The 26,753-nt window shown below is 35.5% G+C and overlaps 2 long non-coding RNA genes and 4 other non-coding genes across 8 annotated transcripts in view; 3 read left to right on the forward strand and 3 right to left on the reverse strand.

Moving 5' to 3' along the window:
- Positions 1–16,560, forward strand: part of LOC141022250 (uncharacterized) — a 55,312-nt gene extending 38,752 nt beyond the window's left edge. The window contains exon 2 of one of the 2 annotated variants that reach the window (XR_012183541.1): positions 14,697–16,560. This is a non-coding gene — a long non-coding RNA (uncharacterized lncRNA). The remainder of the gene's footprint in view (positions 1–14,696) is intronic. The other variant, XR_012183540.1, reaches the window with a different exon arrangement.
- LOC141022249 (uncharacterized) overlaps positions 1–16,561 on the reverse strand; it is a 53,958-nt gene extending 37,397 nt beyond the window's left edge. For both annotated transcript variants that reach the window (XR_012183539.1, XR_012183538.1), the window contains exon 1: positions 14,737–16,561. This is a non-coding gene — a long non-coding RNA (uncharacterized lncRNA). The remainder of the gene's footprint in view (positions 1–14,736) is intronic.
- Positions 5,089–5,175, forward strand: TRNAS-GGA (transfer RNA serine (anticodon GGA)). The gene has a single exon. It is a non-coding gene; the product is annotated as a tRNA-Ser (tRNA).
- Positions 8,094–8,166, forward strand: TRNAF-GAA (transfer RNA phenylalanine (anticodon GAA)). Its single transcript has one exon. It is a non-coding gene; the product is annotated as a tRNA-Phe (tRNA).
- Positions 16,562–23,728: 7,167 nt separating the features above from the next.
- Positions 23,729–23,802, reverse strand: TRNAW-CCA (transfer RNA tryptophan (anticodon CCA)). Its single transcript has one exon. It is a non-coding gene; the product is annotated as a tRNA-Trp (tRNA).
- A 139-nt stretch (positions 23,803–23,941) lies between these two features.
- Positions 23,942–24,015, reverse strand: TRNAP-UGG (transfer RNA proline (anticodon UGG)). The gene has a single exon. It is a non-coding gene; the product is annotated as a tRNA-Pro (tRNA).
- Between the last annotated feature and the right edge of the window lie 2,738 nt (positions 24,016–26,753).

Genomic DNA, 26,753 nt, shown 5'->3' on the forward strand with positions numbered 1-26,753 from the left:
ACCTAAGAAAACATGATCCCAGGCGGATACTTGACATGTTCCCCCTCGGCCAGGCCCATCGCAAGGAAAGCGAAAACCTAGATTTGCTTTATCGGGTATCAAACGGGAACTCCGAGCAAATAAAACACCTTTCAAAAGTATTAATACAGTCACATGTATGGTAAATGCATGAATGTGATGGACTAAAAAATCTGCGGTTCCTAATGGAATAGGTAACAAAGCCACTTTGCCACCTACTGCTACTAACTCGCCGCCTCCCCACGTTAAGCTAGTACTTGTTGTTGCACCAGGAGCTGTTACGCCAGGCGCAGTAGCATGGATATTTTGTACCCATTGAGCAAAGATAGGTTGTAATTGTATGGCAGTATCCGAAAACATATCTTGTGGACGGCCTAAAGCACTCATGGTATCATTATGAATGTACAAGCCAAAACTGTGAAAACCTAGAAATATACATACCCAGTTAAGGTGGGATATGATTGCATCGCGGTGTCTAAGGACGCGATCTAATAGATCGTTGTATCGAGTAGTTGGATCATAGTCTCTTACCATAAAAATTGCTGCATGTGCAGCAGCACCGACTATTAGAAATCCGCCAATCCACATGTGGTGTGTGAACAAGGAAAGTTGTGTACCATAGTCAGTAGCTAGGTATGGATAGGGAGGCATAGAATACATATGATGAGCTACAACAATGGTTGTAGAGCCTAGCATAGCTAGGTTAAGAGATAATTGAGCATGCCATGACGTTGTTAAGATTTCATAAAGACCCTTATGGCCTTGTCCTGTAAATGGGCCCTTGTGAGCCTCCAAAATATCTTTAAGTCCATGGCCAATACCCCAATTGGTCCTATACATATGACCTGCGATTAGGAAAAGAATAGAAATAGCTAAATGATGGTGCGCAATATCGGTCAGCCAGAGACCACCGGTTACTGGATCTAGTCCTCCGCGAAAAGTCAGAAATTCTGCGTATTTGGACCAATTTAAAGTGAAAAAAGGGGTTGCTCCTTCGGCAAAACTAGGATAAAGTTGAGCCAAAAGGTCCCGATTCAAGATAAATTCATGAGGAAGTGGTATCTCTTTAGGATCCACCCCAGCGTCAAGAAATTGGTTAATTGGTAAAGATACATGAATTTGGTGCCCCGCCCAAGAAAGAGACCCAAGTCCTAATAATCCCGCTAAGTGGTGATTCAACATGGATTCTACATCTTGGAACCAGGCCAATTTGGGAGCGGCTTTGTGATAATGGAACCAACCAGCAAAAAGCATTAACGCTGCAAAAATCAATGCACCAATTGCAGTACAATAGAGTTGTAATTCACTAGTTATTCCAGATGCTCGCCAAAGCTGAAAAAAACCAGAGGTTATTTGGATTCCTCGGAAACCCCCGCCTACATCACCATTCAATATTTCTTGCCCTACTATAGGCCAAACTACCTGAGCACTGGGTCCAATGTGAGTAGGATCACTTAGCCATGCTTCATAATTGGAAAAACGGGCGCCATGAAAGTACATGCCACTCAACCAAAGAAAGATAATGGAAAGTTGCCCGAAATGAGCACTAAAGACTTTTCGAGAAATCTCCTCCAAATCACCAGTATGACTATCGAAATCATGAGCATCAGCATGTAGGTTCCAGATCCAAGTGGTAGTATCAGGGCCCTTAGCTAGTGTTCTTGAGAAATGGCCGGGTCTGGCCCATTCCTCAAAAGATGTTTTTACAGGATCCCTATCCACAACAATTTTTACTTCTGGTTCCGGCGAACGAATAATCATTAAGTCCTCCTCTTTCCGGACAAGACATACAAAGAGACCCGCCAACTGTCTTTTTAGTGAATCTTTGAAAGATATATATTTTGAAAGATAGATTTTGAAAGATAGATTTTGAAAGATAGATTTTGAAAGATAGATATTGTGATTAGTTCTTTTCTTTACTATCTACCATCCTTCTATTTTTTTTTAGTTATTCACTGGAGCAATTATATATTGAAGTCAATCCGAGGCAAGTGTTCGGGTCTATTATGACATAAAGATTAGGTGCCTAACGGACATTGTTTATCTTGAAAAACAAATATTTCTCGACGTAAGAAAAAAATCTTTTTTATTTTTAATTTAAGAAACTAGTGTATTTTTTTTTTGAGGGCATAAGCTCCTATCTATATCTACTTTCCTTGAGCATAATATAGGGTTTTTTTATTTTATTCTAAATTCCAAGATAACTCATTAGAATTATTAATAAGATGGTCCTAATATATTAGCAATATTTAGATTGCCCCCTCTTTTTATTCAGTTTATTACTTCTATTCTAGACCCTATCCCTATGGTTTATTCTTATGAAATATCATATAAAATAGAAGGTATAAGAAATGGATATAATGAAATTCTTGATTCGATCTTACGACCTAATTTATTTGATTAATGGATCAACAACCAAACCACCCATTTTATGAAAAAGAAGGAGCATGGTCTTATTCAAATTCAAAGCGCTTCGTAATCTTCAACCAGTTCTGTGCTTCAATATAATTTCCCGGAGTAAGCGCTATAGCTTGTTTCCAATATTCAGCAGCTTGATCAAACCAAGCTTCCGCAATTTCCGAATCACCCTGTAGAATGGCCTGTTCTCCTCGGTCGGAATAGGAAGTTCCTTCCCTTAGAACCGTACTTGAGAGTTTCCTACCTCATACGGCTCAGAAATTGCTATCTGAATTTCCCCTATCTTAACTGAATTCGATTTATCAAAAATCGATCCAATTTGTTCTTGGGTTAAGCAGAAGAAATTAATTACCTAAGTTTCAAACCCTAATTTTTATCAATAATCAGTTTGATCTTTTTTCCCACCTTCAGAAGAATGAAGCATAGATAGATATAGAGCCTTCGTTCAAATTTTCTGAAAGGTAACTATCCCGTTTTCATATATGAAATCTCTATAGAATCCTTGAAAAAGACTTTTTTCCATAAGAAAGAAAAAAGAACTTACTATCTTTGGGATCTGATACTACACCGCTACTTAATCCCTTAGTGGATCGGCTCTATTACATAAGCGGATTCCTAAATTTTGCCCCATATCATGGGATAAGTAAGCAGTTTTTTTTAGTTGTATCGACCCAGTCGCTCACTAATTGATCTTTACGGTGCTTTCTCTATCAATTTGAGAAACTTTATCCATAGAGTAGTAGTATAGGCCATACTTTCTTCGTTTTTTGATTCTCGTGAAGTGTCCTTCCTTCCTACAGCTGATAGGGAAAAATCGTTGTTTTTACGATCCCTATGTAGAAAGCCCTTTTTTCTAGTATTTACTAGAAAATTTGATCCTCTCTTTTTTTTCTTTCTATAGTGGAGATAGTCGCACGTAATGACAGATCACGGCCATATTATTAAAAGCTTGCGGTAAGAAGGGGTTTCGTTCTAGTGCCCGGAAATAATATTCCAAAGCCTTTGTATGCTCTCCATTGCTTGTGTGTATAAGGCCTATGTTATAGAGTATATAACTTCGATCATAGGGATTGATTTCTAGTCGCGTAGCTTCATAATAATTTTGCAAAGCTTCCGCATAATTTCTTTCGGATTGAGCCAACATCCGTTACGGTCGTTCATTCTATTCAAAAAATCTCCGTTCCAAAACCGTACATGAGGTTTTCATCTCATACGGCTCCTCCCTTCTGTACATAATAGTACTAAGCGAAATAATCTATAGAATCAAAATAGAATTAGTCCCGTCTCATTATGAACCGAAAGGGGCTGGTATTTTTCCAAGAAATCTCTAGCCAACCTTCCCACAAGAGGTTTTTCTTAACACCAATGAATTCTATTAATGCTAGAGGAAAACGATAGCTCCAATAATTTCTTTGTTCTCAACGCCTCCTATTTAGAGGAATTAGCTACTTCAACGATCTTTGATGGTTATAGGGGTATCCAAAGTACAAACCTGATGGTTGTTTGTTATCCCAACCATTCTTCCCAGCCCTGATACCGATCAGGAAAGGGGTAATTTCTAACAAAGTTTTTCTCTTGTTGATTCCTATTTCTAGGTGTAGTGCTTTTCTCCCCTATGCTGCCTACGGATACTAATAGAGTAGGATTGGCCTGTAATCCATACCATACCATATCCTGTAGGTGTAACCTTTCGCTCAATACTCAAATCTACAATTGAAGTATCTGAAGCCGCATCAATCGAGGATACACGACGGAAGGAATTGTTAGTTCGCCTCACCTTCCCGAAGCGTGGGTTTGTTTGCTTTACAAATTTGGTTCTCTCTATGCCAACCCCCTCTCTTTTTCGTAAGACTGAGGTATAGGTAGGGCTAAAAAAAAGCAAAAAAAAAGAGTCAAATCGCACCATCTCTATAATAAGTAAATGCCTTTTTTTCTCCTGAGGTTGTCGAAATTATTCGCAATAAAATATTGGCTACAATTGAGGAGGTCTTATCAATGAAATTTCCATTCACACGGGATCTAGGCATAATTCCCAACCCATTCTATATAGAATTGTTTTCATTCCTTCACAAAATAACATAAAAACAAACACATTCGATTCTTATAATTATAAATAGATTGATCCATATGCTCTACTCTAAATCCATATGCTTTAAATGGATAAGAGAGATAGAGATATGGATTTTCCGCTCAGCTCAAATTGTATCCTTTTCCTTCTGCTTGGACACGAAGAGATATGAAATATTTGACTAAGACTGGATTTCATTCCACTTTGCTATTTCTGAACAACAACTTATGTTATCAACTATTTCGTGTTTTCAAAGTTATTAATTGTCTCATACCCTATTTTTGATTTCGATAGTATGGTGTAGCGTATCTTATGCAAACGGAATTCTAAGGTTTCTTTATTTTATTATGCAATAAGAAGAATTCTTCCATTTTCTTTTTCTTTAGTTGCGGGAAAACCCAAATTAAAACTTTTTTTTATAGCGAGCGCAATTTCTAGTAAAAAATCCTGTATCCTTCCACTTAGATCAAAAGGAATTTTTCCAATATAACTATGGAACCCCCGAGTGGTTGCGGTTGTACCTGTACTGCAGGAATAAGAAAACTCGCTATTCACTCAGTTTATTTTCCATAATAAGTTATGTAGGAGAGATGGCCGAGCGGTTCAAGGCGTAGCATTGGAACTGCTATGTAGACTTTTGTTTACCGAGGGTTCGAATCCCTCTCTTTCCGTTTTTCTTAATTCATCAACGTTAAGGATCACAATGTATCAAATCAAATAACAATTTTTCCAGCAATAATATCTTATATTATCTTATTTTGATTTAATAGAAATTAGAAATTCTCTATAGCAAATTACTGTGGTATGTAAAATACACATAGAGGAAAAAAGAAAAAAGGATCCTAATCCTAGGGTTAATCAATTTTAGCTAGTTGATGGGAAAATACAAATTAATGGTAATGGTCTTAGGGCGATTTAGTTCGGGGAAAGGGGAAGGGGAAGAAAATTCTATGAACCTTTCCTTTTTTCGTTAAGTTCAAGTCTGACGAGAGTAATATTCTACAACTAACAACTCATTTATTTTGAGACCGACCCACTTCCTATCTAGGATTTTATTTACTAGTCCTTTATATTCCAACGTGTCAATCGCCAAATGCTTTGGCAATTTCCCCGGGTCCGATGAAGCAATATAATTTTGAACCAGACCTTTTGATCTTTGGTTATCTTTCGTAGTAATAATATCTCGGGGTTTGCAACGAAAACTTGGTATATTGACTATACGACCATTAACTAAAATATGTCTATGGTTGACTAATTGGCGGGCCCCAGGAATGGTTGAAGCCATACCCAATCGAAAAAGGATATTATCCAAACGCATTTCAAGTAATTGTAGTAAAACCTGGCCTGTTGACCTTTTTGCTTTTCCAGCGATATGTACATATCTAAGTAATTGTCGTTCTGTCAGACCATAATGAAAACGCAATTTCTGTTTTTCTTGAAGACGAATACGATATTGCTCCTTTTTCCCAGAATTGAATTTTTTTAAGATTACTTCCGGATTTAGGTGTTTTTCTAGTGAGTCCTGGTAAAGCTCCCAGACGGCGTATTTTTTTTAAACGAGGTCCTCGATAACGGGACATGAAGACTCCTTTTTTTATTTTATTGAAATTTCATTTTACACAATTAATTTCATTGTATTTACATTACAGAATACATCGAAATTAAAACTGAATTAAACTACAGGATAAACAGAGTAAAATCAACTAAAGTACCCAAAAAATGGAATTTCATCAAAATCTTTATTTTTTGTATATATATTATTTATTTTATTGTTTTGTATCTAGCAAAATTGTAAGGTAAAAAACATAAAAGATCCTGGATTCTCCATTTAATTCGGAAAAAAAGAGATTCTTGTTCGTAGAACATCGATAGAGAAAAAAAAAGCCGACTATCGGATTTGAACCGATGACCCTCGCATTACAAATGCGATGCTCTAACCTCTGACCTAAGTGGGCTTACATAACGGAAATAGTGTAACAAATAGAAATAGGTATTGTATAGGAAATCCGTAAAATCTCAGATATTAGTTATTAATCTTAGCTATTAACTAGTTCTAAATTTGAAGTTATACTTATAAAAATAAAAAAATACTAAAACTTCTTAAAGATAAAGTTAGCTTGATATGCTTAACTATAGGATATTAAAAAATAAAGTTATAGAATTTATTGGTATTTTCATTTGATCATTATAGACTTTATTATTTGTTAATAATTTGAGGATTAATATTTCACTAAGGGGAACATAGAGTCAGAGTAAATAAAATTGCTAATTCTGATTAGAAAAAAAGAATAAATATCAAGCGTTATAGTATAATTTTGAATACTATAAAAAAGTAAGACGGGAGGTGGGGGAGATAAAAACTTTTGGATATATTGATTCGGATTGAATTGCAAATACATCAAGGATAGAATCAATTCAATTCTGAATTGCAATAAGCAAGCGAGGTCTCTCAAATAGAGTCGAACTGAACTGCTAGACTACGTTGAGTGATGAACTCAATGATTCAAAAAAAAACTAAGAGATGGATGAAATTACACAAGGAATCCTGGTCTCAAAGAAGAGGGAAATGGGGATATGGCGAAATCGGTAGACGCTACGGACTTGATTGTATTGAGCCTTGGTATGGAAACCTGCTAAGTGGTAACTTCCAAATTCAGAGAAACCCTGGAATTAAAAAAGGGCAATCCTGAGCCAAATCCGTGTTTTGAGAAAACAAGGGGTTCTCGAACTAGAATACAAAGGAAAAGGATAGGTGCAGAGACTCAATGGAAGCTGTTCTAACGAATCGAGTTAATTACGTTGTGTTGTAGTGGAATTCCTTCTAATTCTAAATTAGAGAAAGAGGGGTTTTATACCTTATACATTTAATAAACACGTATAGATACTGACATAGCAAACGATTAATCACAGAACTCATATTATATTATAATTATAATATAGGTTCTTTATCTTTTTTAAAAATGAAATTAGAAATGATAATGATTATGAAATAAAAAACTCATATCATAATTTTTTTTTCATTATTGTGAATCCACTCCAATCGAATATTGAATAATCAAATTCTTCAATTCAAATTCAAAGTTTTCGAGATCTTTAAAAAAGTGGATTAATCGGACGAGGACAAAGAGAGAGTCCCATTCTACATGTCAATACTGACAACAATGAAATTTCTAGTAAAAGGAAAATCCGTCGACTTTATAAGTTGTGAGGGTTCAAGTCCCTCTATCCCCAAATCCTCTTTTATTCCCTAACTATACTATATTAGTATTATTTATCCTCTTTTTTTTCTTTTTATCAATGCAATGGGTTTAAGATTCATTAGCTTTCTCATTCTACTCTTTCACAAAGGAATGCGAAGAGAACTCAATGGATCTTATCCTATTCATTGAATAGATTTCTTTTTTATTAGAGTATCGGCAAGAAATCTTGGTTATTCACTCTATTTTTAAGTTTTATTTAAGTAAACCATGCACAATGCATAGGACTACCCCCCCATTTCAAATTTAAAATTTGAAATACTTTAATTAATTTTTAGTCCTTTTAATTGACATAGATACAAATACTCTACTAGGATGGTGCACAAGAAAAGGTCAGGATAGCTCAGTTGGTAGAGCAGAGGACTGAAAATCCTCGTGTCACCAGTTCAAATCTGGTTCCTGGCAGAGAAAAAAAAGATCCACCGAATAGGTATTGATCCAAATACCTCGAGATGGATTGTGATACATATTCATTAATAATATTTATTCATCTAAGTGGATAAATCTATAATATAAATATAGAGGCACTTCTTTTTAAAGAAGTTTTAAAATATATCTTTTCTTTATGATAAAGAAGGGGGTGAGATTCCCCTTTATTTTTTTGCGTTTCTTAATTTTGTATTCCGCTATTCCGACGAATATTTTTTTAGTCTTGCTTATCTTTATCTTATCTTATTTTCCTAGTTGTGCTAAGTAATGTGCGCGGTACAAAGTTCCTGGTAGAGAACTTCTTTGAGTCATCCTATTTTTCTGTTCATATGAAGGAAATTAATATGCGATTTTCAAAATAGGGGAATCCAAATGAAACCCTTTTTTTGCTCAGTCTATCTGGAATGCTTTTGTATAATTAGGAATTAATTATAAATAGGTATTCCGTTTCATCTAGGAAAAGAACCTAAAAATATTCCTTGACTTGAATAAAATCTGGAGTTGTGTTGTATAAGTGAGCATGAATTTCTTATCATTCAATGAGCATCTTGTATTTCATAAAAATTGGGGGTTATATAATCCTTACGTAAGGGCCAGCCTATCCAACTTTCAGGCATTAGGATACGTTTAAGGCGCGGATGATTATCATAAGAGATTCCCACCATATCATAAGATTCGCGTTCTTGAAAATCGGCACTTCTCCAAATCCAGAAGACAGACGGAATTCTAGGATTATCCTTTTGGGCAAAGACTTTTATGCAGACTTCTTCTGGATTATCTATACCATATTGTATTCTCGTAAGATGATACACGCTAGCTAAAGATCCACCGGGTGCTACATCATAAGCACATTGGGAGCGTAAATAATTGTAACCATATACATATAAAATGACAGCAATGGAATCCCAATCCCCTGCTTTTATTTGTAAAGTCTCTATTCCTCGGTGATCAAAGCCCAAAGATCTATGAACCACCTCATGTTTGACTAGCCAATTAGATAACCAACCCTGCTGCATTGTCTTCATCTCTCCCTCTTTGTATAAATATTTCACATTTCGGATGCAAATTTGAAAGATTGCCCTGCTTTTTATTTTTCTACACAAAAGAGCCCCTCTCCTAATTCACTAATTTGTAGGAAGGTACTGAACTTTTGGATTTGAAAAAAGTTTCAGAAGATATATCTAATGTAGATGGTGATTGATAGAGCAATTCTTGCTCATAAGTTCCTGTATGAGTACTGCGCCTAACATAAAGCTTGTGACTGGTAGTAAAACATCTATTTTTATTTTGAGATAGAGTTCGATCCTCAACTATTTCTCGCGATATCTTCTTACGAAGTTTTGTTAGGGCATCTATAACTGCCTCCGGTTTAGGTGGGCAGCCCGGCAAGTAGACATCCACAGGAATTAACTTATCAACTCCCCGAACAGTACTATAGGAATCCGTACTGAACATTCCCCCTGTAATAGTACAGGCTCCCATAGCAATGACGTATTTTGGTTCAGGCATTTGCTCGTATAATCTCACTAAAGAGGGAGCCATTTTCATTGTTACCGTACCGGCTGTTAAAATTAGGTCTGCTTGCCTAGGACTTGATCTTGGTACCAATCCATAACGATCAAAGTCGAATCGTGAGCCTATTAATGAAGCAAATTCAATGAAACAACAACTGGTACCGTATAGAAGGGGCCATAAACTGGAGAGTCTTGACCAATTCGAAAGATCATTTGGTGTAGTTGAAATAACAGAATTGGAACTTGTTTGGTCAAGTAAGGGAAACTCAATCAAATTCATAACTGTCTCAATAGAATCTTTTCCTTCTTTTTTTGTGTCTAAATATTCAGTTAAGACCATTCCAAGGCTCCTTTTCGCCATGCATAAACTAAACCAACAACTAAGATAAGCACGAAAATCAAAGCTTCGATAAAAACGGATACACCCAATACGTCGAAACTCATTGCCCAAGGGTATAGAAAGACGGTTTCCACATCAAAAACAACAAAAACGAGCGCAAACATATAATAGCGTATTCGGAATTGTACCCAAGCCCCTCCCATGGGTTCTATACCCGATTCATAACTAGAAAGCTTCTCTGGTCCTTCACTAACCGGGCTAAAAGTCCTAAAATCGAAAATGCCAAAATAGGAATAAGGCTTGCTATTATTAGAAATGTCCAAAAAATATCATATTCGTGAAGCAGAAACATAATGTACTCCCATTAATGTGGAATAGGCGGAACTTAAATTAGTCAATTCAATTCAGCATTGTCAATTTATCCAGAACTTCTCTCTTTTCCTCGGTGAAACAAGAATCTTTTTTGTTCAAACAAAAGCGCTTAGTTTAGCCTTTGTTTCCTCTGTGCTGCATCTTCTTTAAAGATTCATCCAATGGAATCCCAACTCCCTTTCTTTTGGATTTCCATTCTATTTAGATATGGTGTATGTAGATCTAATTCTTATATAAAGAAAACTTTCTCGTTTCACTTTGTCTCGCTTTCTCTAGAATCTCTAGAAAAAAGAATAGCTCTATCCTTTATTTAATATTTAATAATAAAATAATAAGAGACTATTAAATAAAAATGAGAATACTACTAAATTAGAACCTAATTAAGATAGTAGGACTAATCTATGCAGTATAATTAATGAGAAGTAATACTATAAAATAAAAATAAAGAACTCTATTTCAGAACTATGAGACAGAATATTCTGTTTTCTTATTTACTCTTTACTTTATTTTTTCTATTTAAAGTTGATCAATTTACATAATGTATCTATAAACAAAGTAATAAATATACTTAAAACAAAGTAGGAATTCGCAAAATGGATAAAATCATTGCAGTTATTATAGGGAAGTCTAGAGATATCCTATTTGAAGGAGGACGAGATTCAAATCAGGGAAAGGATCCTTTCTTCTATTGATTTGATAGAAATTCGTTTTTCTTTTCCTGTCTGTATGATTTTGATTTTCGATGAATGAGCCTTTGGTAATGCTTTTATCTCTATTCTATGTCGCAGGCGCCTATCCAGTCTATAAACAAATACTAATGAGAAAATGAAAACTATACTAAACTAAAGAAAACATAGGATAGAGATCCTAAAATCTAAAAAAGGGCATATTAGGGCTATACGGATTCGAACCGTAGACCTTCTCGGTAAAACAGATCAAACGGATTATTATCGAAATGATTTGAACTGTTTCAAAGACCCAACATGCATTTTTTTGCATTGGGCTCTTTCATAAACTGATTTAAAGATCAGTTAGTCCACCATAGTTTTTCTTTACGGAAAGATAATGAGATGGCTCCCTGTGCTCTGATTGATTTTTTGTATTATGATCTATCTAGGGCAATACCAAAGTGTTTCAAAGGAGGATTACCTTGACTTAGGTCTGCCTCCGGTCTAAATTAAATCAACCTAAGTGAAATGGAGTCTCTATCGTTCCACTGCAAGAGTTAACTATGAGACTTCATACACCTTAAAGTTCATAGAACGAAAAGAAGTTTTTTGGAGGCCCTTATCCTCATTACGCCTAGCATTTAGTGGGCTGGATATTTACCTTATCAACTAGCAAATCCATAAGGGTTTTATTTGATTAGGCACCTGAATTGGCACCTGAATCGGACTGAACCGACTGTTTGTCAGGCTACTGTTCTCCTATTCTCTCGAATCTATGAAGTAAGACATTGATTTTGCAATAAGATCGATTATGTTCATTGCATAATAAGCTCCTTTGAAAAGCATTGGCGCACGTGTAAACGAGTTGCTCTACCGAACTGAGCTATAGCCCTTATCAGAGATATCTTAACATATAGATAATTTCTTGTCAAGATGAATATTTTCTAATGCCAGAGGATACCCCTTTGATCTGTATCTGTTTAGTATTTAGTTTAGTATTTAGTATATAACAGACCAATAACAGAGCGCTATTGCTTAGAAAAGGGATTCAATATATAATCGATCGAAGTAATGGGTCTTCCTTTGTGGTGATAAATTGCCTACTTAACTCAGTGGTTAGAGTATTGCTTTCATACGGCGGGAGTCATTGGTTCAAATCCAATAGTAGGTAAGTAGGTAGAAAAATTACTAGATAGCATTGGACTTACTTCGCTTCACTATCTAATAACTTTTTCTACCCCTCTTCCCTTTTTCTTTGTATCAACTATAAACCACTGGATTGTCTTCAATTGGATGGGGGAATCCAATTGACAGCCTCGATTCGTATCCTAGCTCGTCTGAGAGCGAGCTTCGCTTCAACCAAATCTTTCGTACCCTCAGCTTTACTCAAGTTAGCTTCGGCTATTTCAAGTGCCTTTTGAGCTTCTTCCGGATCAATATCACTACCCAGTTCCGCATCATTTCCTAAAATGATGATCTCATTATTAACTATTCTCACAAAACCGCTCCACAGAACCGCTGTTAACCATTGGTCGTTGAGGAGGCGTATTCTCAAAGGACCCATATCTACTGCTGTGTTAATGGGGGCGTGGTTTGGTAATACGCCAATTTGGCCACTATTAGTGGATAAAATGATTTCTTTCACTTCACAATCCCAAATAATTCGCTTAGGAGTCAGTACATAAAGATTTAATTTCATTTCTTCGATTTGTTCTCCTCTTCTAAGGTTATAGCTTTCGTGCTAGCTTCATCGATGTTACCCACCAAATAAAAAGCCTGTTCAGGTAGGCCGTCTAATTCTCCGGAAAGGATTAGTTGAAATCCCCTAATAGTTTCCGCAAGAGCAACATACTTTCCTGGAGAACCAGTAAAAACTTCTGCCACAAAGAACGGTTGTGATAAGAAACGCTCATTTTTTTCTTGCTCTTGCTACAGTTAAACGATCCTCTTCCGATAATTCATCCAAGCCAAGAATTGCGATAATGTCCTGAAGTTCTTTGTAACGTTGTAAAGTTTCCTTAACTCTTTGCGCAGTTTCATAATGTTCGTTGCCAACGATCCGAGGCTGTAACATAGTCGAGGTTGAATCTAAAGGATCTACTGCTGGATAAATACCCTTGGAAGCTAATCCTCTGGAAAGTACGGTAGTAGCATCCAAATGTGCAAATGTTGTGGCAGGGGCAGGGTCGGTCAAATCGTCTGCAGGTACATAAACTGCTTGAATCGAAGTTATAGATCCCTTTTTAGTAGAAGCAATTGTTTCTTGCAAAGAACCCATTTCTGTACTAAGAGTAGGTTGATAACCCACTGCGGAGGGCATTCTCCCTAATAAAGCGGATACCTCTGATCCTGCTTGAACAAAACGAAAGATATTATCGATAAATAAAAGCACGTCTTGCTTATTAACATCTCGGAAATATTCCGCCATAGTTAGGGCAGTTAAACCAACTCTCATACGAGCTCCCGGTGGTTCATTCATTTGGCCATAGACTAGAGCTACCTTTGATTCCTCAATATTTTTTTCATTAATTACTCCAGATTCCTTCATTTCCATATAAAGATCATTTCCTTCACGAGTCCGTTCCCCTACTCCACCGAATACGGATACGCCCCCATGAGCTTTAGCAATGTTATTGATTAATTCCATGATCAGTACTGTTTTACCTACTCCAGCCCCCCCAAATAGTCCTATTTTTCCTCCACGTCGATAAGGAGCTAAAAGATCGACGACCTTAATACCTGTTTCAAAGATGGATAATTTCGTATCTAACTCGATAAAGGCAGGCGCAGATCTATGAATAGGGAACGTTGCACTACTATCTACAGGACCCAAATTGTCAACAGGCTCCCCAAGAACGTTGAAAATTCGTCCGAGAGTAGCTCCACCGACCGGAACACTGAGAGGAGCTCCCGTGTCAATCACTTCCATTCCTCTCATCAACCCGTCCGTAGCACTCATAGCTACAGCTCTAACTCGATTATTTCCTAATAATTGTTGTACCTCACAAGTCACATTAATTTGCTTATCGGCAGTGTCTCTACTCTGGACTACCAAAGCGTTATAAATATAAGGTAACTTGCCTGGGGGAAAAGTGACATCCATCACGGGTCCAATAATTTGATCGATACGACCTGTACTTTTTTCTTCAATTGTGGAAACCCCGGGAGGAGAAGTAGTAGGATTGGTTCTCATAATTATCACATAATTAAAAAAAAGGAATTTGTCGAAATTTTTCTTTTTTTATTGTTGAATAATGCCAAATCAAATCAAAAAAATCCAAAAGTAAAAAGGAAATGAATTAGTTAATTCAATAAGAGAGAAAAGGGGACCAGGACTTGATTTCGTTGCCCAAGCGAATCCCATTCAATCGTTTACTCATGGAATGAGTCCGTTGGAAAGTTCAATCAATCTTTTTTTCATATACATACATTTTGCCTTTTGTGGAGGATCTGTGCCTACTCTACTTTCCTATCTAGGACTTCGATATACAAAATATATACTACTGTGAAGCATAGATTGCTGTCAACAAAGAATTTTATTAGTATTTAGTTAGGTATTTGCATTCAAAATAAGAAAAGAGAACTATTAAGAACTTGTAAAATAAGGATTAGGAATTAATTTGGGTTGCGCTATATCTATCAAAGAGTATACAATAATTATGGATTTGGTAAATCAAATCCATGGTTTAATAACGAACCGTGTTAACTTACCATAACAACAACTCAATTCCTATCGAATTCCTATAGTGGAATTCCTATAGGATAGAACATACACAGGGTGTACGCATTATATATGAATGAAACATATTCATTAACCTAAGCATGCCCTCAATTTTCTTTAATGAGTTGATATTATATTAATTGAATATCCTTTTTTTTGTTTTACGAGATTTTTTCTAAAGTTTCATTTACGCCTAATTAACATCGAGTAGACCCTGTTATTGTGAGAATTCTTAATTCAAGAGTTATAGGGAGGGACTTATGTCACCACAAACAGAAACTAAAGCAGGTGTTGGATTTCAAGCTGGTGTTAAAGATTATAAATTGACTTACTACACCCCAGAGTATGAAACTAAGGATACTGATATCTTGGCAGCATTCCGAGTAAGTCCTCAGCCTGGGGTTCCGCCCGAAGAAGCAGGGGCTGCAGTAGCTGCCGAATCTTCTACTGGTACATGGACAACTGTTTGGACTGATGGACTTACCAGTCTTGATCGTTACAAAGGACGATGCTGTCACATCGAGCCTGTTGCTGGGGAAGACAACCAATGGATCTGTTATGTAGCTTATCCATTAGACCTATTTGAAGAGGGTTCCGTTACTAACATGTTTACTTCCATTGTAGGTAACGTATTTGGTTTCAAAGCCCTACGTGCTCTACGTTTGGAGGATCTACGAATTCCCCCTACTTATTCAAAAACTTTCCAAGGCCCGCCTCATGGTATCCAAGTTGAAAGAGATAAGTTGAACAAGTATGGTCGTCCTTTATTGGGATGTACTATTAAACCAAAATTGGGATTATCCGCAAAAAATTATGGTAGAGCGTGTTATGAGTGTCTACGTGGTGGACTTGATTTTACCAAAGATGATGAAAACGTAAACTCACAACCATTTATGCGCTGGAGAGACTGTTTTGTCTTTTGTGCCGAAGCTATTTATAAATCACAGGCCGAAACCGGTGAAATCAAGGGGCATTACTTGAATGCGACTGCGGGTACATGTGAAGAAATTATTAAGAGAGCTGTATTTGCAAGAGAATTAGGGGTTCCTATTGTAATGCATGACTACTTAACTGGGGGATTCACCGCAAATACTACTTTGGCTCATTATTGCCGCGACAATGGCCTACTTCTTCACATTCACCGTGCAATGCATGCAGTTATTGATAGACAGAAAAATCATGGTATGCATTTCCGTGTATTAGCTAAAGCATTGCGTATGTCTGGGGGAGATCATATCCACTCCGGTACAGTAGTAGGTAAGTTAGAAGGGGAACGCGAAATGACTTTAGGTTTTGTTGATTTATTGCGCGATCATTTTATTGAAAAAGATCGTGCTCGCGGTATCTTTTTCACTCAGGACTGGGTATCCATGCCAGGTGTTATACCGGTAGCTTAAGGTGGTATTCATGTTTGGCATATGCCAGCTCTGACCGAAATCTTTGGGGACGATTCTGTATTACAATTTGGTGGAGGAACTTTAGGACATCCTTGGGGAAATGCACCTGGTGCAGCAGCTAATCGAGTGGCTTTAGAAGCCTGTGTACAAGCTCGTAACGAAGGGCGCGATCTTGCTCGCGAAGGTAATGAAATTATCCGAGCAGCTTGCAAATGGAGTCCTGAACTAGCCGCAGCTTGTGAAGTATGGAAGGCGATCAAATTCGAGTTCGAGCCGGTAGATACTATTGATTAACTAGATAAAACTAAAGATAAAGAAGGTATAAATAAAAAAGAAACGAAATAAAAAGAGAAAAAAATCAGTTATGAAATGCAGTAATTCTTCTTTATTCTTCTAATTGATTGCAATTAAACTCGGCTCAATCTTTTTTTTTCTAAAAAAGATTGAGCCGAATAAAAATAGATCATGATATGATCATGAGACTTGACAAATCGAGATTCGTCTATTCTATATATCTAGAATATATATATTAAGGTATAATACAATAAAGAAATACAAATAAAATAATAAAATAATAAAATATAGTATTATCAATTGTATGCGCTTCTAGAGAAGTATGTATGCAGGAAGTAAATTCTAACCGCTTTCTTTTGAATCCAATTTCAAATTAGATTAGAAAGATAGAAAGGCCATGAGGATGGGAAAATCAAAATAAAATCTTTTTAATTAGTTCTCCTTTTTTGGAATTTTCTTATTATCCTTTCATTTTTTTTACAGAATATTTTTCAAACTAAAAATAAAAAATACAATACAATAGTCAATATTCCTTATAATAGATATACTTAATTATATCATAAGAATCTTAAGATATTTTTCGACTAGATAGAAATAGTAAATTTGAATTGAGACACCTATTCCATGACGGATTTAAACTTACCTTCTATTTTCGTGCCTTTAGTAGGCTTAGTATTTCCGGCAATTGCAATGACTTCTTTATTTCTTTATGTGCAAAAAAATAAGATTGTCTAGTATTTTTTAGTGTAAGTAATATAATATGGTAGGGTATGTGGCTTTTTCTACACACACTTTCTACACACAAATGAAAAACGGTTATGGATGCGGATATAGGCTACGAGCATAAATGCATGAATATGCAGAGCCAGGTATAGCGAGTTTTATTTTATTTATTTTAATTGAATCAACGAATATTTTTTGAATAGAAAGTCAATGTATCTAACCTATTATTTCACAGGAGTACTAGTTGCTGAAGGCGATTTCAGAATCAAAAAAAGTAAAGTCAAAATTATTTAGCTTATTCTCTCAATTTCAATCGACCGCTGCTGGATTTAGTATATCTAATATGAATTGGCGATCAGAACACATATGGGTAGAACTTCTAAAAGGTTCTCGAAAAAGGGGTAATTTTTTCTGGGCCTGTATTCTTTTTCTAGGTTCACTAGGATTCTTATCGGTTGGGATTTCCAGTTATCTTGGTAAGAATATTATATCTATACTTCCATCTCAAGAAATTCTTTTTTTTCCGCAGGGGGTCGTGATGTCTTTCTACGGAATCGCAGGCCTATTCATTAGCTCCTACTTGTGGTGTACTATTTTGTGGAATGTAGGTAGTGGTTATGACCGATTCGATAGAAAAGAGGGAATAGTGTGCATTTTTCGTTGGGGATTCCCTGGAATAAAACGTCGCGTCTTCCTTTGATTCCTTATGCGGGATATCCAATCAATTAGAATTCAGGTTAAAGAGGGTCTTTATCCTCGTCGTATTCTTTATATGGAAATCCGGGGCCAGGGGATCATTCCCTTGACTCGTACTGATGATCAATTTTTTACTCCACGAGAAATTGAACAAAAAGCTGCCGAATTGGCCTATTTCTTGCGCGTACCAATTGAAGTATTTTGAGGTATCTTTTTTGAACTGAGTTGAATGAAGAAAAGAAGAATTGGAAGAAGAAAAGTTTTCTCAACACGGGGAGGAAGTCCCTTCTAAATTGGAATTGTTATTGTAAGGGGATTTTTAAGTATTTATCTAAAGGAAGGAACAAACGAGGATAAGAGAAATTTGCTTTTAATTTTTTTTATCCAAGTGAGATATATCGCATACTATTCTTCTTTTTTCATCCGAAAGGGCTTTTTTTTATTCTATTTCACTATTTCATTCCATCTAGATCTAAGAAAGAACCCAATGCACTGAAATTCCACTACTAACTAATATACAAAAAAGAAGAATAGATACAGGGTATCAAACCTATATAGTTTTTGCTTCAAAGAAATAGAAATATCATGAAATAGAAATATCATCATATAGAGTCAGGGAATGGAATAGAGTCAGCGAATGAAGCATATTCATTAACAACTCCATTTACGGATCAAAAATGAAAAAAAAAAAAAGAAAGCATTGCCTTCTTTACTATATCTTGTATTTATCGTACTTTTGCCTTGGGGGGTCTCTTCCTCATTTAACAAATGTCTGGAACTTTGGATTAAGAATTGGTGGAATACCAGGCAATCCGAAACTCTCTTAACTGATATTCAAGAGAAAAGGATTCTAGAAAGATTCATAGAATTAGAAGAACTTTCTCTCTTGGACGAGATGATAAAAGGGAAACTAAAGACACATGTACAAAAACCTCCTACAGGAATACACAAGGAAATAATACAATGGGTCAAAATAAATAATGAGGATCATCTCCATACCATTTTGCATTTCTCGACAAATATAATCTGTTTGGCTATTCTAAGTGGTTCTTTTTTTCTGGGTAAAGAGGAACTTGTCATTTTGAATTCTTGGGTTCAGGAATTCTTCTATAATTTAAATGACTCAATAAAAGCTTTTTTATTCTTTTAGTTACTGATTTTTTTGTTGGATTTCACTCCACCCGTGGTTGGGAACTAGTAATTCGTTGGGTCTACAACGATTTTGGATGGGCTCCTAACGAGCTTATTTTCACTATTTTTGTTTGTAGTTTTCCAGTAATTCTAGATACATGTTTGAAATTTTGGGTCTTTTTTTGTTTAAATCGTCTATCTCCTTCGCTTGTAGTCATTTATCATTCAATTAGTGAAGCATAAATTCATTTGATCTCCCGATATTAATATTAATCAAATTAGCAAGCATCTTTTTTTAGAAAGAAAGCCCTTTTCCATTTTAGCAAAATTCTTTCTATTTATACCTACTTTAAGGTATTCATCATTGCAGTACAACTGTTGCAGTAGAATGACAACAGATTCGTGTATAGGGAACTAGATTAGCTTAGCTACCTATCTAATTTATTGTAGAAATTCTGGGATCTGCGATTGGACATGGAAAATAGAAATACTTTTTCTTGGGTAAAGGAACAGATAACTCGATCGATTTCTGTAGCGATCATGATATACGTAATAACTCGGACATCTATTTCAAATGCATATCCCATTTTTGCGCAGCAGGGTTATGAAAACCCACGAGAAGCAACTGGACGAATTGTATGTGCCAATTGCCATTTAGCTAGCAAGCCCGTCGATATTGAAGTTCCCCAAGCTGTGCTTCCCGATACTGTATTTGAAGCAGTTCTTCGAATTCCTTATGATATGCAATTGAAACAAGTTCTTGCTAATGGAAAAAAGGGAGGGTTGAATGTAGGTGCTGTTCTTATTTTGCCCGAGGGATTCGAATTAGCGCCGCCCGATCGTATTTCCCCTGAGTTAAAAGAAAAGATAGGAAATCTTGCTTTTCAGAGTTATCGTCCCGATAAAAAAAACATTCTTGTGATAGGCCCTGTTCCCGGTAAGAAATATAGTGAAATTGTCTTTCCCATTCTTTCCCCTGATCCTGCTACGAAGAAAGATGCTCATTTCTTAAAATATCCCATATATGTAGGGGGAAACCGAGGAAGAGGACAGATCTATCCTGATGGTAGCAAGAGTAACAATACAGTCTATAATGCTACGTCAACAGGTATAGTAAGAAAAATACTACGTAAAGAAAAGGGGGGGTATGAAATATCCATAGTTGATGCATCAGATGGACGCCAAGTGATTGATATTATACCTCCCGGACCAGAACTTCTTGTTTCAGAGGGGGAATCCATCAAGCTTGATCAACCATTAACAAGCAATCCTAATGTGGGAGGTTTTGGTCAGGGGGACGCAGAAATCGTGCTTCAGGATCCATTACGTGTCCAAGGCCTTTTGTTCTTCTTCGCATCCGTTATTTTGGCACAAGTTTTTTTGGTTCTCAAAAAGAAACAGTTTGAAAAGGTTCAATTGTACGAAATGAATTTCTAGGTCCCGGGATTTCTTACCATCAAGTTGGTAAAAAGCCTCGATTTATTGGCAATTGCTAGAATTATCTATGATCTATTTTGGAAATCCTTTTTTTGTTTAGACTGCTTTTTGTTTATGAGATGTCTGGAATTCCTTATTTATATCCCATGCAAAAGAAGAGAATCCAAGGCAAAGGCGAGAACAATAAAATTAAAATTTCTTCCTTTTCGGAGGGATTGCAGGTCTTCTTAATCGTCTATTCGGCACAAGAAAAAGGCTTTTTCTTGTGCCGATTCTTCTTGTATCAAAATAAGAATCCTTTTTCTTCCTAATTCGTCAAAGATTACTATTTCTTCTTTATTCGGGTCTGTCTCTTGGACCTCTTTTTCTTTTGCTTAGGTTTAGCCGAGGTAGTGGACAAACAGAGGGGAAGAAAATATGGCGGGGGAAAAATTTCTTGTGATTGTGAGCAAATTGCTTGGCTTGTTTAATTAAGTTCAACTTCAAATTTACAGAAATTTTGCAAAAAAAAAAGTAAACTCTTCCATTGAAGGTTTTTTTATTTTTAGGCTAGTTGAATAGTTTTGATTAAGGTTTTATTAGTTTATTACTCGAAACTAAATCAAGGATTTTCAGGATACTTCCTTCGTGGAATAAGATATTGGATCCTCGAGTGATCTCTTTTTCTTGTTGCTTCATAAGAGTGAATCGAATAGATTCAATTCGCGTTATAAGAGTAAAAATTCCGCGGGTCCTTTCCGCTCTAATCAGATAAAGGGGGGTAAGGACCCGCTAAGCTCCTACTTTTTCATGTTTACAATCTGGTCCCTCCGATTACTATAGAGATGAACCCAATCCAGAATATGAACCATAAAAGAAAACACCTACTAAACCAATCACAGCAATACCAGCTACAGTACCTATCAGCCAAAGAGGAATTCTTCCAGTAGTATCGGCCATTTCCCCTACTTTCCTCCACATTTTATCAATTGGTCATGCTAGAGACAAAAACAGTCATGGGTAGTTATAAGGATGGTATCCTTCCAAATGGGATAAGAGAATTCTTATTAGTCTCTTTCTTTCTCTCAATTGAAGAAGTAATTGGAAAATAAAACAGCAAGTACAAAAATGAGTAATAAACCCCAGTATAGACTGGTACGATTCAATTCAACATTTTGTTCATTCGGGTTTGATTGTGTCATAGTTCTATAGTTGGAATTTGTTTTATCGTTGGATGAACTGCATTGCTGATATTGATCCCAAGAAAAAAACAGTAGGTACAGCTAGTCCGTGAATAGCCAGCCATCGCACTGTAAAAATAGGATAGGTTCGATCTATGGTCATTGAGGGCCTCCTAAAAGGATCTACTAAATTCATCGAGTTGTTCTAAAGAATCAAAACGGTCGGTTATTAACGGAATTCCTTGTCGGCTTTCCGTGAAATACTCGTTTGGCCTAGGACTTCCAAACACGTCATAAGCTAAACCCGTACTGACAAATAACCAACCCGCAATGAATAGGGAAGGTATAGTAATGCTATGAATAACCCAGTATCGAATACTGGTAATAATATCAGCAAAAGAACGTTCTCCCGTGCTTCCAGACATGCTGAACTCCGAAAATTTTTGTACATTCAAAAAAGGAATTGATTCCGTAAAAGATGGGATCGACCAGTAAATAGAAAATTACTGATATTTCATCCTTGTGAGATTGTCAATTTTGTACCAAAGGTGTATTTTGAGTATACCGAATTAGTATAGATATCCTTCCTATGGCACAGCAATCTGGTTTTGCCTGGTTCCGAAACATAATTACTTTTTTATTTTTTTGTCTATAGGTAAGCTATATGTTATTCAAGGCATCAATAGAAAACCCCATTTTTGTAGGTTCTACTTACTTTTCATTGGCTTCGGAATAATAGAGTAATTCGGAATAGCAGCCAAAATCTTGGGAAAATCTAAGTTAATGATCAATAGGTTTGGATAAATAATTTAGGAAGGATATTCTCATACTGACACAATACAAGGACAAGTATATGTGAAATCTATCCTTTCATAATTCGTAATTCATCCTTGTATTGTTTGTTGGATTAGGTCTAACTTTCTTGACCAAACTGCGAGCGCGGAACTTTACGAGATGAAATAGGGAAAGACAGAAGATAGAATAGAACTTAAAAGGATAATTGAAGTGACTCGTCTTCGAATCTACTTTGGTTGGAGTTCGAAAAAGGAATAAAAATAAAGTAAATTCAAGGAAGAGCTTTCTTTTTTTTTAACAGCCCCTTGGCAGGTCGTGGAATGCTTTTGTTCTCCTCTTATTCCATATGGAATACAATCAGTTAAAATAAGAAGGAATAGGGGAATATTCGATCGTTCACTCCAAAAAGAGGGTCCTATTGAAAAAGAAATTATCCAAAATAGAAAGAAGTTTTTTTTTCAAATTCAATTGTTTATTTATCTCTTATTCAAAAATTTCCCTGAAAATTGAATGAAAAAATGAAATTCAATGGGGTTAGATGATCTAGTTCTTAATATTATTACTTTACTCAATTGACAAATTCCACAACAAATCTCTTGATTCGGAATTAGGGACTCATGTATCATCTGATGAATCCACTTTCTTTTACACTTCTGTATCTTACTCTACCTTGTTTTTTAGTATTATCTAAAATAACTGATGAATTCTGAATTTTCCATAACTTAGGTAAATGCTTTACCAACATATGTAGTGTAGTAAAAAAATGGAATTTAACTCTTTCATGCTTACTTTAACTAGTTATTTTGGTTTTCTACTGGCTGCTTTAACTATAACCCCAGCTCTATTTATTGGCTTGAACAAGATACGCCTTATTTGAATTGACTGAATAATTATAATTCAGAAAAGAAAAATCTTTCTTTGGGATTCCTGGCATTCTACGACTCTTTTCTAGACTAATTAGGAATTCTTTTCTTGGTCATTGAGATTCGTGGATAATTTAGAGTACTATTTAGGGATAGATCGTACCTCTTTTTTTATCCCCTCGAACAAATCAAAATGATTGAAGTTTTTCTATTTGGAATCGTCTTAGGCCTAATTCCTATTACTTTAGCGGGATTATTCGTGACTGCGTATTTGCAATACAGGCGTGGGGATCAGTTGGATCTTTGATTGAGTCATTTTTTTTTGATTGACCTCCTCCAGACCAGAGAGGAGGTCAAATTGAAATTGGAGTTACAATTCAATTTTGTTAAGTTATTTTACTCTGCTTCGACATAAAATAGATGGAATCACGCTCTGTAGGATTTGAACCTACGACATCGGGTTTTGGAGACCCGCGTTCCACCGAACTGAACTAAGAGCGCTTTCATTCATTGAAAAAGAAAATCTTTTTCTATTCCTAATGTATCTCACGTACGTATAGTCTCCACAAATTCAAGTTATACCCACTTTACTTTAATTGATCTCGTCGCTACTGCCTATAAAGAAGAAAGAAGTAATAGGTAGGGATGACAGGATTTGAACCTGTGACATTTTGTACCCAAAACAAACGCGCTACCAAGCTGCGCTACATCCCTTTTCCAAATTAAATTGTTGTACAATGCCATTGTACACAATTCCTGTCTTCTTTTCCACATCATAATTTTCTTCTTCTTTCTATTTTCTTCTTCTTTCTTTCTCTATCTATATATAGAACCCTCGTGTCATTTCTTCTTTTTGGTCTCATATAATTAAGGAATTATATACATATAAAATCCAATATAATTTCGCCTATAAAAGAAGGATTACTTTTCCTTGCTAATATATAGGAAGAAGGGGTCATCTTTTTCTTTTTTAGGGATAGGAAAATTTCGTCGATATGGTTCATTTTATATATAGCATAACAATCTTGGGCAAGAGTTTATGATCATATATGTATTCCAACAAGGAAGGAGGATTTTCAATGCGGGATATAAAAACATATCTCTCTGTAGCACCCGTGCTAAGTACTCTATGGTTTGGTGCTTTAGCAGGTTTATTGATAGAAATTAATCGTTTATTCCCAGATGCTTTGTCATTCCCTTTTTTTTAATTCTAGTTATTGCTATGGGAGGGATAGATTTCTTCGTGATATGACAAAATTTGATCCTTTTCAATCTTTTTTTAGTATCGGAAGGAAAAAGAAAGAAAAGATGGATTGGGTTGAACCTCAGAGTCATTAAAAATTTTGTAAACCCCATTTTTGAAAATAGAAATTCAATTTAAAGGGGTACCCAAGCTAAATAAGGCCTCAGAAATCAGAGCATAGAAAAGGTGGGGCTGGCTAATTAAATGAAAGGATTTCGAACCAAAATCTTTGCTAATTCGACAAGGATTGTATTCTTTAATTATTTCTCTATTTTTTATTACTTAATTTAATAATAAAAAAATTATTCTAATGAATTTTATTCTTCTTCTTCGGATTCAAAATAGAAGAATAAAAGAATAAGTAGAAGAATTAAGTTAAGTCAATCCAAAAAGAAAAGGAGGTTCATGGCCAAGGGAAAAGATGTTAGAATCAGAGTTATTTTGGAATGCATCAGTTGTGTTCGAAAAGGTGCCAATGAGGAATCGACGGGGATTTCTAGATATAGTACTCAAAAGAATCGCCACAATACACCCGGACAATTAGAATTCAAAAAAATTTGTCGTTATTGTCGCAAGCATACGACTCATCACGAAATAAAGAAATAGGAACATCGTGTGTTCGATCTTTCCAAACAACAGAAAGAGTAAGAACTTCATATTTAATATATAAAGAAAACATAGTATAGAATACAAAATACAAATCAACTCATCTGATTTCCGGTAGATATTATTTCATATGTATAGAGGGTATTCATATACTATAATATGAATCAAATAAGATATGGATCAAAGAAAAACTACTTCTTCTGGATCCTAAATTAATAAAATAAAGAAGTGAATTTTCAAATTTTCAAATTTTAAATAAGGAATAAATCATGTATACATCTAAACAACCTTTTCTTAAATCTAAGCAACCCTTTAGTAAATCCAAGCAAACTTTTAATAAATCCAAGCAACCCTTTCGTAAATCCAAGCAAACTTTTCGTAAATTCAAGCAACCTTTTCGTAAATCTAAACAACCTTTTCGTAGGCGTCCCCGGATTGGCCCGGGAGATCGAATTGATTATAGAAACATGAGTTTAATTAATAGATTTATTAGTGAACAAGGAAAAATATTATCGAGACGAATAAATAGATTAACCTTGAAACAACAACGATTAATTACTCTTGCTATAAAACAGGCTCGTATTTTATCTTTCTTACCGTTTCGTAACTATGAGAACGAAAAGCAATTTCAAGCCCAGTCAATTTCAATAATTACAGGTTCTAGACCCAGAAAAAATAGACATATTCCTCAATTAACGCAAAAGTACAATTCCAATCGAAACTTAAGAAACAACAACCAAAATTTAAGAAACAACAACCGGAACTTAAGTTCCGATTGTTGATGTTTTATTCGAATTCGAAAGGGCCAGACCTATATATATTATAAAGAAAGTAATCCAGCTCGTTGATTCCTACCACTTAATCTTAATTTATTGTATCTTCCCGGAGTTCCCTCTCCGGGAATTCATCTTTTATTATTCCAGTATATTACTTTATTTATACCTTTAATTGATGATCTTTATTTTATTGAAAATCGTGTAAAGATTATTTGGATTTGATACAGCTACTTGTGCAAGCATTTTACGATTAAGAATCAATTTCTTCTTGTACAGGTTGTGTATTAATTTACTATAACTATCGAATACTTTATATACCCGCGTTGCTGCGTTTATCCGAGTGATCCACAAACGACGAAAATCCCTCTTTTGCCTACCTCTATCTCGATGAGAGGAAACAAAAGCTCTTTTTACCTGTTGGGTAATCATTCGATTAAGTCTTAAATGAGCCCCTCTAAAGTTTGAGGCAAATGAACGCATTTTTGTTCGTCGTCTCCGGGCTATATATCCTCGCGGAACTCTGGTCATTGAATCAAATTAACCTTAATGAATAACTAATGATTTCTCTTCTTTTAGCCACCCTTTTTCTCATTAATAACAAAACTAATTATTCCGATATATAAAATATTAATTCCAATGGATTTTGCTATAGTAACCTTCCCAACCACGATTTTTTATTCCACTCCGTTCAGTTATTTCTATACGAAATAACAAATTCATTCTAATAATACTAAAAAAAATAGTGGGTTCCATCGTTTCTATGGTTCCCTTTTAAACGGTGAGGCCCTCTCTATACACCGGAGCCCTTTCTTTCATCAAAAGGTATT

Source organism: Aegilops tauschii, chromosome 5 (genome assembly GCF_002575655.3).
Source record: "Aegilops tauschii subsp. strangulata cultivar AL8/78 chromosome 5, Aet v6.0, whole genome shotgun sequence".
Lineage (NCBI taxonomy): Eukaryota > Viridiplantae > Streptophyta > Magnoliopsida > Poales > Poaceae > Aegilops > Aegilops tauschii.